This window comes from Brachyhypopomus gauderio, chromosome 8, assembly GCF_052324685.1.
Source record: "Brachyhypopomus gauderio isolate BG-103 chromosome 8, BGAUD_0.2, whole genome shotgun sequence".
NCBI lineage: Eukaryota > Metazoa > Chordata > Actinopteri > Gymnotiformes > Hypopomidae > Brachyhypopomus > Brachyhypopomus gauderio.
In genome coordinates this window covers 965,144-975,559 of record NC_135218.1, presented here as the reverse complement: position 1 = coordinate 975,559, position 10,416 = coordinate 965,144, and the positions used below count along the sequence as shown (strand labels likewise).

Sequence of the window (10,416 nt, the reverse complement as noted above, 5' to 3'; positions counted from 1 at the left end):
ACCTAGGCTAGAAAGAACAGAGAGAAGGATGTTGTGGTTGACAGTGTCAAAGGCTGCAGAAAGATCTAGAAAAATTAAAACTGATGATTGTGCCCGTTTGAAGCCAGACTGATTAGGATCATGGAGTTGGTTCTGGGTGAGGAAGAGAGATAATTGGTCATAGACTGCTTGCTCCAGAGTTTTTGATAGAAAAGAAAGAAGTGATACACTTGAGTGTATTGCGGTCTGTAGTTGTTCATGTCAGAGGTGTCAAGTGTTGCTTTTTTCAGGATTGGTACCACCCTTGCCATTTTGAACACAGTAGGCACATGACCCGAAACTAAGGAGTTGTTGATGATTGCCGAGATAAACGGAAGGAGCTCTCTTGACATATTCTGGCAAAGAGTGGAAGGAATTGGATCCAGTGGGCATGTAGTAGGATTGCTAGAAGTCAGAAGTTGATGTATCTTGTCTGAGGAGAGAGGGGAGAAAGAAGCCAATGAGTTGAGTGTTGGGTTAGGGGTACTAGTAGGAAGATTGTGAACTGGGGAGAAGGACTGACGGACTGCTGCAATCTTCTCTTCAAAGAAGATGACAATCATCAGGAGTGAGAGAGGATGGAGGAGTGGGTGAGGGAGGGTTAAGGAGTGAGAAAGGATGGAGGAGGGGGTGAGGGAGGGTTAAGGAGTGAAGAAAAAATGCTGAATAGCTTGCGTGGATTGGATGCAGATGATTAAAATTTCTTTCTGTAGTAGGCTGACTGCTGATGTGACTTCCAATGAGAATTTGAAAGGAGAGATTGATATGAGCGGAGGTCTGAATCTAGGCGACTTCTCTTCCACCTCCTTTCCCTCCTTTCTGCAGTTCTTAGATCTCTCCTGTGGCTGTGAAGCACTTCAGTTAGCCAGGGGGTGGATGGAACAGATATCTTAAGCCTGGAGGAGGGAGGACAGAGAAGATTGATGGATGAAGAGAGCATAGAGAGGAAAGTATCAGTAATTGTGTCCAGCGAGAGAGAAGAGTAGGAAGGGATGAGGAAGGGAGGGCAAAATAGTGGCAGCAAGGGTTGAGGGATTGATGGAGCGCAAACTTGGGTGAAAGTAAGAAGAATGTACAGGGGAAGTATGAGTGGAAATGGCAGGGAGGGGGAAAGAAAAGGATAAAAGGTGATGGTCTGACAGGTGGAGTGGGGTGACTGTGATGTCCAATGTTCCAGTGTCTCGTGTGAAGACCAGGTCCAGAATGTTGCCTGCTCTATGAGTTGCAGTGGATGGGTTGATGGCGAGGTCAAATGACGACAGCAGAGGAAGGATGCAAGATGATTTAAGTTTGTCGGTTGGAAGGTTGAAGTCTCCAAGGAGAATGAGTGGGTTTGCTTCAATGGTGAATTGACTAAGGAGGGTATCAAGTTCATCAATGAAGTTCTCAAGGGAACCTGGAGGGTGATAAATCACAATGATGTGAAGAATAGTGGGGTAGGATACAGTGATAGCATGGAACTGAAAGGAAGAAATTGAAAGAGCTGAAAAGGAGAGTTGGGTGAAACGCCACTCTGGAGATAAAAGTAGACCTGTGCCACCTCCCCTTCCAAGGTGTCGTGGGGAATGGGTGAATGAGAAGGTAGAGGACAGAGCAGCCGGAGTTGCAGAGTTCTCTGGAGTGATCCAGGTTTCAGTCAGAGCCAAGAAGTGTAGCGAGTGGAGGGATGCAAGAGCTGAGATGAAGTCAGCCTTCTGGACAGCAGATTGGCAATTCCAGAGTCCTCCAGTCACTGTGATTGAAGTTTGTGGTGAACATTGTGGGTAAATTAGGTTCTTGGTGTTGCAATGGCTATGATGGTATCTATGAGCTCTGTGGGATACATACACAGGAATTGGCAGACACATTGTGGAATAAAACAAGCTTTTATGAATACTAGCAGGGAAAGAAAATGGCAGAATAAGTTGATACTTAGCTGGGTTCAGTGTCTATGGAGGAAAGTAGATGAATCAAAGAGCGTAGAAAGTTACTGCATACCGCATGCATGCATCTGTAGTGGAGCTGTCCTAATTGATCTGTTTTAGTCAGTGCTGTATCCGCCCCTTAATTCACACCTTGGACCAGGGCAAAACTACACCTGGAGTGACTAATTACAGCCAATATCAGCTAACAAGCAACAAAGCTATGATAAGAAGCCTAGAATCTACCAGAATCTGAGGCAATAGTAATAGAACACCCTGCAACTGTGCAAGTTCTCCCACTTAGAGGGGTCTGAAATTTTCATCTTAGGTGCATGTCCACTGTGAGAGACATAAGCCCTATCCGGACGGGATTAGTTTCTCAGGGGGTCCTGGGGTAATTTTCTCTTTTACGGGGGGTCCTCTGTGATTTTAATCCCGTCCGGAACGAGCATGTCCGTGTTTTTCTCAGACGTCCTCAGAGAAAATTACAGGCGGAATTACCTACTGTTTTTCGCTGTACTCCGTGGTCGTCTGGTAATTTTAGTCCCGTCCGGATCCACATGTCTGAGTTTATACATGCAGACATCACCTCGCGTTTAATAAAACAGCTATATGTCCACTGCCACGCACCGTAGTTACACGTTGGGCGCGCGTTTTCACGGAGATCTACGTAAAGACAGCGGCGAGCGAAAATGGATTTACTGGATTTTTTAATGGATTTATTTTATTTTATTTAACGGATTTATTTAGCTATTTACATTCATTAGCGATTTTTTATAATGTGTTTTCTGTATTGGTTTAACAAAATAGCTTAACTTAAACTGAGATCTTAAATGCTGAACTGAACAGTAGTAAAGTTAAAAAGGAATCATCAGAGTTGGCAGTGTGACATTATTAAACATGCTATCACGTGACAAGGCGATGTCATGTGACCGAGAAAGCCAAAAACTCGCGGGTCCTCCTGTTTTTTCAATTGCTGTCCGGATGCAAGAGTTTTATCACTGAGTACAAGGGTGAAATATTTTTCACAGACGTCCCCCTGAAAAACTAATCCCGTCCGGATAGGGCTATAATCTAAAAAAAATTAATCTGAAAATCACAATGTATGATTTTTAAAAAATGTATTTGTGTTACTGCTGCAAATACGTTTTTGAATATCTGCCAATCAGCTAAAATTCTGGCCCTCAAAGACCTGTTAATCCACCTCCGCTCCACTTATTATCCTATATTAGAAGCACCTGTTTGAGGTTGTTAGCTGCATAACGACACCTACCCACCCCACATAATCAGTAAGACTCCAACTACTAACATGGCTTAGACCAGGGGTCGGCAACCTATGGCACGCCAAAGCATAATCACTGGCACGCGGCACGCTGGACCAGCATCAGCAAAAAAATTAATAATAAAAAATCTCAGACAGAGAGCACGATCCTCCAATCGAAATCACTCCTCAATGCTCTGCTTGGCAGAGGCGTTTATACTTCGATCGATCGCAATATAATACTTAATTTGTGTCCATTTACACCTCCCCTCCGCTAACAATTTACACTCGCCACACAACCTCCCCCCCAAAAGATCAACTATTGGAGCATTAGAAAATGGAAGAAGCTAAACAATCTCCCTCAGACTGGAGCTCCATGCAAGATCTCACCTCGTGGAAGTAAGTAAGGAAGTAAGTAAGGAATCAGCCCAGAACTACACGGGAGGAGCTGCTCAATGACCTGAAGAGAGCTTGAATCAGCACACATCCAGGCCCGTATTAAGTTTGCCCATGACCATTTGGTCATGGGAGAACGTTCTGTGGTCACATGAGTCCAAAATAGAATTTTTTAGTCTTAATTCCACTTGCCGTATTTGGAGGACAAAGAATGATGAGTAAACTACTCTGTATTGGGCCCCATATTATTCTCATTGTATATGCTACCGCTGGGCACAATCATTCGTAAGCATGGTATTAGCTTCCATTTCTAGGCAGATGATATTCATTTGTATATATCTTCTAATCCAGATTATGTCAATACTGCTCTCAAAATTGAGAACTGTGTCCAGGACATAAAAAACTGGATGGCACCTAATTTTCTTCTTCTTCTTTCTTCGGATACTTCATTTGACACACATATATGCAATGTCACTAAGGCTGCCTTTTTTCATTAACAAAATATCGCCAAGCTGAGACATTTACTTTCTTTAGCTGATGCAGAGAAGCAGGTCTATGCTTTTGTCTTTTCAAGATTGGACTACTGTAATGGTCTTCTAATTGGATGCTCTAAACAGTCCATAAAGAAGCTACATCTTGTACAGAATGCTGCAGCTAGAGTCCTAAATAAGGCTAGAAAATTTGATCATATTAGTCCTACTCTCTTCGCATTACACTGGCTTCTGGTTAAATATCAAATTGATAAAATAAATTCTTCTGTTGACCTATAAGGTGTTAAATGGTCTTGCTCCACAATATCTGAGTGAACTCATTGCATACTATAACCCTTCTCGCCTTCTGCGCTCCCAAAATGCAGGATTTCTCTTAGTTACAAAAATTTGTAAGACTACAGACGGAGGCAGAGCTTTCTCTGTTCCCTCAGTTAAGGAATAGCCTTCCAGATCTGATCCTACATTCTGACACAGTTCCAATCTTTAAATCTAGCCTCACCTATTTAATCAAGCCTTCAGTTAATATTCTACATGTGAAGTTGTGGAACTTAGGGGCTCCCAGCAGGGTTCGAATTACGGGGGGGATTGGCTTGCTCACTGGGGGCTAGGACTCGGCACTTGTAAAGCTGCTTTGTGACAACAACTGTTGTAAAAAGCGCTATATAAATAAAATTTGATTGATTGATTGATGGGGTCAGACCCCCCCGTTTAAGGCATCAACCCCCCTAAAGGGGCAAAACCAATAATTTGGGGGGGGGGGGGGGGTCAAAACATTTAAATGTACTTCTCACATATAATGTTAAATACTACAAAAAAAATGCAGTGTCTATGTGTGACGCCGGGGGCGTCGGGACAGAGGCAGCCGGAGACGTGGGTTGGACAGAAGGTGGTTTATTATCCATGGCAACCAGTAACACTCGTAGCACGTAATCAGTGCCGTTTCAAGGTATTTGGAGGCCCCAAGCAAAGACACCAACCGGGGCCCCCCCAACCTCCACACCAGAAATCTCATGCCCAAACCCCCCTCTGGCCAAAAAAAAAAACATATCTGGCCGCAGTCCACCTTCAAGAACCACAGCATATACACCTCAAACTAACTACTTTACAAATTTACTACTTGTAGCTGAACATAGCAGATTTAAGTATGGGATTACCCGGGACGTATATATTGTTTTTAGCCTACCTGCTGCTAAATTACACCATTTGTACAGGTAGGCCTAATTTATCCAGTGTAAATCATCACTTACCACTGTCTTGTGTTTTTTTTAGGGGTGGGCATAGATTTGAAACTAGGGATAGAAACTAGGGAGTTTTTCCTTGCCACTGTCGCCTTTGGCTTGCTCACTGGGGGCTAGGACTCGGCACTTGTAAAGCTGCTTTGTGACAACAACTGTTGTAAAAAGCGCTATATAAATAAAATTTGATTGATTGATTAATTTTTTAAATCTAGATTAATCTCACTGAAATCTTGAAATTAATCTAGATTAATCTATATTAAAATGGCTCATATGTGTGCTACCCAAGTAATAACTAAAAGTCAGCTTTTGAGATAGGGTTTCTTAATACAGAGGGTGCATTAGACCAGGGGCTCATCTCCTGTTTCCAAAATGCATCAATGACTGCTTGAGGAAGCTGTTCTACTTTGATACTTGAAGAAAAAAACATACTCAATAAAATGTGGGCTACTCGTGTTCAACGGTTTATTCAGTTAAACACGAATTTGTAAGCCTACATACTGTACATTAAAAGGGGTTGATAACATGTTTATTCAGCTAAACATGATATTTGAAATGTAAGCCAACATTTAGTACATTTAATCTCACGGACATAATTTGGGGGGGACTTTTTCAAAAGCCGGTTTGGTCCTCTGAAGTTTTAACGGTTAAAAATAAATATTTAAATAGCGACGAATCTAGCGCTAGGACCATGCAGAAAACGACCGCTCCGAGCTCCGCTCCGGTAATATTTTACGTTCCTAAAAATGAATTTTCCATGAAGCAAACCTGGCGACTTCGTGGCTGCATCCATGTAAACACACGTACGATTTTTAATTCACAGGTTTGAAAACTCGTTCTCGCCCCTACTGTGCAATTTGGTTAGGAATACAGCCGAGCTAAACTGTCAAGTTGAAAGTCATCATAGTTTGCTTACCCATTTAGTAGATATATTAACGGCGATAATTTTTATATCGCCCGATAAGAGTATCAAATTAACGAACGCCGTTAACGGCCCACCACTAGTTTTTTTGTGTTCCTCTTCCTTCTTTTGTTTTCTCTTTTGGCTTCCTGATGGATAAATTCGCTTCATGGTTAAGTTTCATATTTGCCGGCGTCTAAAACTTGGCTGTCTGCCAGGACAGTGTCTGCCTGCCTTCAGCAGCTGGTGGGAGGGGCCCCTTGAGGGGGATTCTGAGAACAGTGTCATTGCTCATGACTTTGAGAATGTAAAGGGGGGCTCACACAGTTTGTCGCTGCATTTAATTCTTAACCTGTTGTTGTCTGGGGGCCCCAGGCCAGCTTGGGGCCCCAAGCAATTGCCTGGTTTGCCTGCCCCATCGCGACGGGCCTGCACGTAATGCACGGTAAAGCTCGTAGCGCATACACTGTAGATGCAAGGTAAAGCTCGTAGCGCATACACTGTAGATGCAAGGTAAAGCTCGTAGCGCATACACTGTAGACGCAAGGTAAAGCTCGTAACGCATACACTGGAGATGCAAGGTAAAGCTCGTAGCGCATACACTGTGGATGCAAGGTGATGCTCGTACACACACGGTAGGGACGTGCTGTCAACCAGAGACGCTCGTGTAGCGGCAATGTGCAGCACTGGACCAGACGACCTGCGGGCTTAAGAAGTGCAAAGTAAACAAGAAACAGGTGCTCAGTATGATGGTGATTGCGACTGTGGGAGTGGCTGCGTGCGCGGGGGTGTGTGCTGGGATCGGCTGCTGGCCGGGTTGCGCGCCCTCTGGTGGCGACCCGGCCCCCTCACCGTGACAGAGCCCTCCCCCAAGGACCCCTCCCGTCGACTCCCACGCGGTCTTCCCCGTCGCCGCGGAGCTGGCCGGTCTGGATGTTCCCTGTGGAAGTCGGCGATAAGGGAGGGGCCTACCACTTGAGAGGCCGGTATCCAGGAGCGCTCCTCCGGTCCGTATCCGACCCAGTCCACCAGGTACTGTAAGCCACCTTTTCTGCGCCTCGAGTCCAGTAACCTCTCCACGAGGTACGCGGGTCCGTCCGACAACTGCAGCGGCGAGGGCGGCCGTGACGTTGAGGCCTCCTCCAATGCACCTGCTCTGTATGGCTTGAGAGCGGACACATGAAATGCACGCGACACACGTCTGTCTTCGGGCAGACTGATGCGGTAAGTAACTGGGTTAAGCCGCCTCAAGATGACGTACGGGCCGGCATATCTCTCCCCCAGTTTACCTCTCCTGCCCAGGCGTCCATCTTCGGTGGAGACCCACACCTTATCCCCTACCTGATAAGATGGGGTCTCTGACTTCCGGTCGATGTTGGCGTTGGAGTAGACGTAGGTTCCCGCCTCTCCTGCAGACTGTGCACATTTAACCAAATATAAGCATCTAATCTAATTAAAGTTCATATCAAACGGGGTGAAATCATTACATGTTAAGCGATACATTGGAAAATCAGAATGTCGCAGAATCTCAGAGATAAAACGGCTTCAAAACTAAGCTCTTCAACTCGCACTCCCGCCATTGACCGATTGTTCTCGGCTAAAGCGGCTACATCGGGCGATGCTAACTCGGTCACGGAGCCTCGGTCCTCTCCGTCTAAGAGTCCGCCGCGCACACGCTCGGAGAGTGGGATAGAAGATGAGCGAGCTGTCGAGGATACAGTTCCTCCACCATGGTTTTTGCCAGCATTAAAAAACATGGAGCTATCGCTGCTTTCGGAACATGCAAACACGCTGGACAAGGCCTTACAACCGATCCAGGACTCATTAAATTCCATTCAACAAATTGTGGACGCTCATACAGGTCGTATTAATGTGCTAGATATCGCTACATCTGACCAGTGACAGAATTGTCGTTTTGGAAAATAAATGCAAATCTCTTCGCTCTCAAAACACTGAACTGTTGGACAAACTGGACGAATTGGAAAACAGATCGAGGAGAGCGAACCTCCGTGTTATTGGGATTCCCGAGAAATTGGAGGGAGACAACTCGGTTAACTTCATGACTGATCTGCTCTTTGAGGTTTTTGGTGCAGAGAAGTTCCACTTCCAACCGGTCCTGGACAGAGCTCACAGACTGGGTCGCGCTCCGACCAACGGAGGTTCTAATAAAAAACCCAGAGCATTTATCATTCTGTTCCACAACTTTCAGGACAAGGAATTTGTTCTTAGAAGCGCCCGTGGAGAACTGTCCTTTCGGGGTCACAAGATCAGGTTTTTCCAGGACTACAGTGCCGAACTCTCTCGCAGAAGAGCCGCTTATCGCGACATAAAGGCTGCGCTGTACAGTAAAGGAATTCGCTTCAGACTTGTTTATCCTGCACGTTTGCGAGTGGATTTTGAGGGGCGTCCTTTAATTTTCGAAACGCCAGAAACGGCTCAGGCATTTTTCCGTGAACGATGGTGAGGACTGAATCTGTGTTAATAGGTAGTGAGTGCACGTGCAGATAAGGTATTTTTCCTTTGTTTTGGCCGTGCTTCTGTTCGACAGTTATTACAGGCGTGTGTGTGTGTGTGTGTGTGTATATTTGCGCGCGCGCGCATGTATGTGGGGCGGAGGTGCTTGCGCGCGCGCATGTAGGTGAGTAGGTGTGTATTTTGACCCTGCATTATATTGATGCTTAACTGTTCAGTAGGTCTATACAAATGTGTGCGGTTTTGTAGGAGGTGGGAGGCTTTAGGATTTAGGTATAGAGAGTGTTTTGCTTGCTGGAAGTTTCTTTTTTCAGGATGGTTATCGGGGTGTGGGTGGGAGGTTGTTGGGGGTGGGGCAGTGTTTGGTATGGGAAGTTATGTTCTATGTTCTCTGTTGTCTGTTTCCTTTTACTTATTTTATGTTTATTTATTTTTCTTTACTTTCTGTTTGGGCCTCCTCTCCTCCGGTTCTTTCTCTTCTGCCAACACAGGTATATATTTGGTATTGACCAATCCATAGATTCTTTCCCCCGATGATATTTTTGGTTGATGAATCAAAACATATGCTGTAGGGGGAAGTTTATCTCGTGGAATGTTAAGGGCTTGCAGTCTCCCGTCAAAAGTGTAAAAATATTTTCTCATCTCAAACAGTTGGATGTTGACATTATTTTCCTACAGGAAACGCATCTCGCCAGGCTTGAACATACTAGACTACGTAAAAGGTGGATTGGTCAAGTATTCCATTCTAATTTTAATTCCAGATCCAGGGGAGTTGCTATCCTTCTTCATAAAAGGGTTCAATTTACACCATCAGAAATCCTGTCTGATCAAAATGGCAGATACATTATTGTCTGTGGTCTTCTTTTTCAGACCCCTGTTTTACTTGTCAATGTATATGCTCCAAATTGGGATGATGTGGATTTTATGGATTTGGTGTTCTCTAAAATTCCCAACCTGGACACACATAAACTTATTTTTGGAGGGGACCTCAACTGTGTTGTAGACCCTATGCTGGATAGGTCTGTGGCTAGGAATACTCCCAAATCCAAGATGGCCCAGTCATTGTCTCTGTTCATGGAGGAGAACGGATGTATTGATCCATGGAGATTTAAGAACCCGCTAGCTAAATCTTATTCCTTTTTCTCACAGCCACATCGTTCATTTTCTCGCATAGACTATTTTTTTATAGATCAGAATTTTTTAGAGTCCATAGAAAGCATTGATTACTTGCCAATTATAATATCAGACCATGGACCAGTGCAATTAGTACTCAAATTTGCAACATACGAGAGAGAGAGAACACCGTGGCGTTTTAATGCTCTACTCATAAGGAGTGAGGAGTTCTGCACAAAAATGTCTAATTCCATTGATTTCTTTGTATCTACTAATAAATCTGACTCCATATCCAATTCTATCTTGTGGGAGGCTCTTAAGGCGGTTATACGGGGCGAAATAATTTCATATTCTGCGTATGAAAGAAAGACCAATGTAAAACATCTGGAAGACTTGTCTACATCCATATCTGTTTTGGATAGACAATTCGCCTCAAATCCTTCTGCGGCAATATACAAGAAACGTCTTAATCTCCAGGCGGAATACAATTTGCTTTCCACTAGAAAAGCTGAAGCTATTATTTTACGTTCCAGGGCACATTTCTATGAATATGGGGATAAAAACAGTCGTCTCTTAGCACACCAACTTAAAAGGCAAACGGCTTCTAGACTTATCCCCCAGATCGTAG

At 44.5% G+C, this 10,416-nt stretch overlaps 1 pseudogene; it reads right to left on the bottom strand.

Annotated features, from left to right (window-relative positions):
* Window positions 1–619: 619 nt before the first annotated feature.
* Window positions 620–1,865, bottom strand: LOC143521113 (uncharacterized; annotated as a pseudogene).
* Between the last annotated feature and the right edge of the window lie 8,551 nt (window positions 1,866–10,416).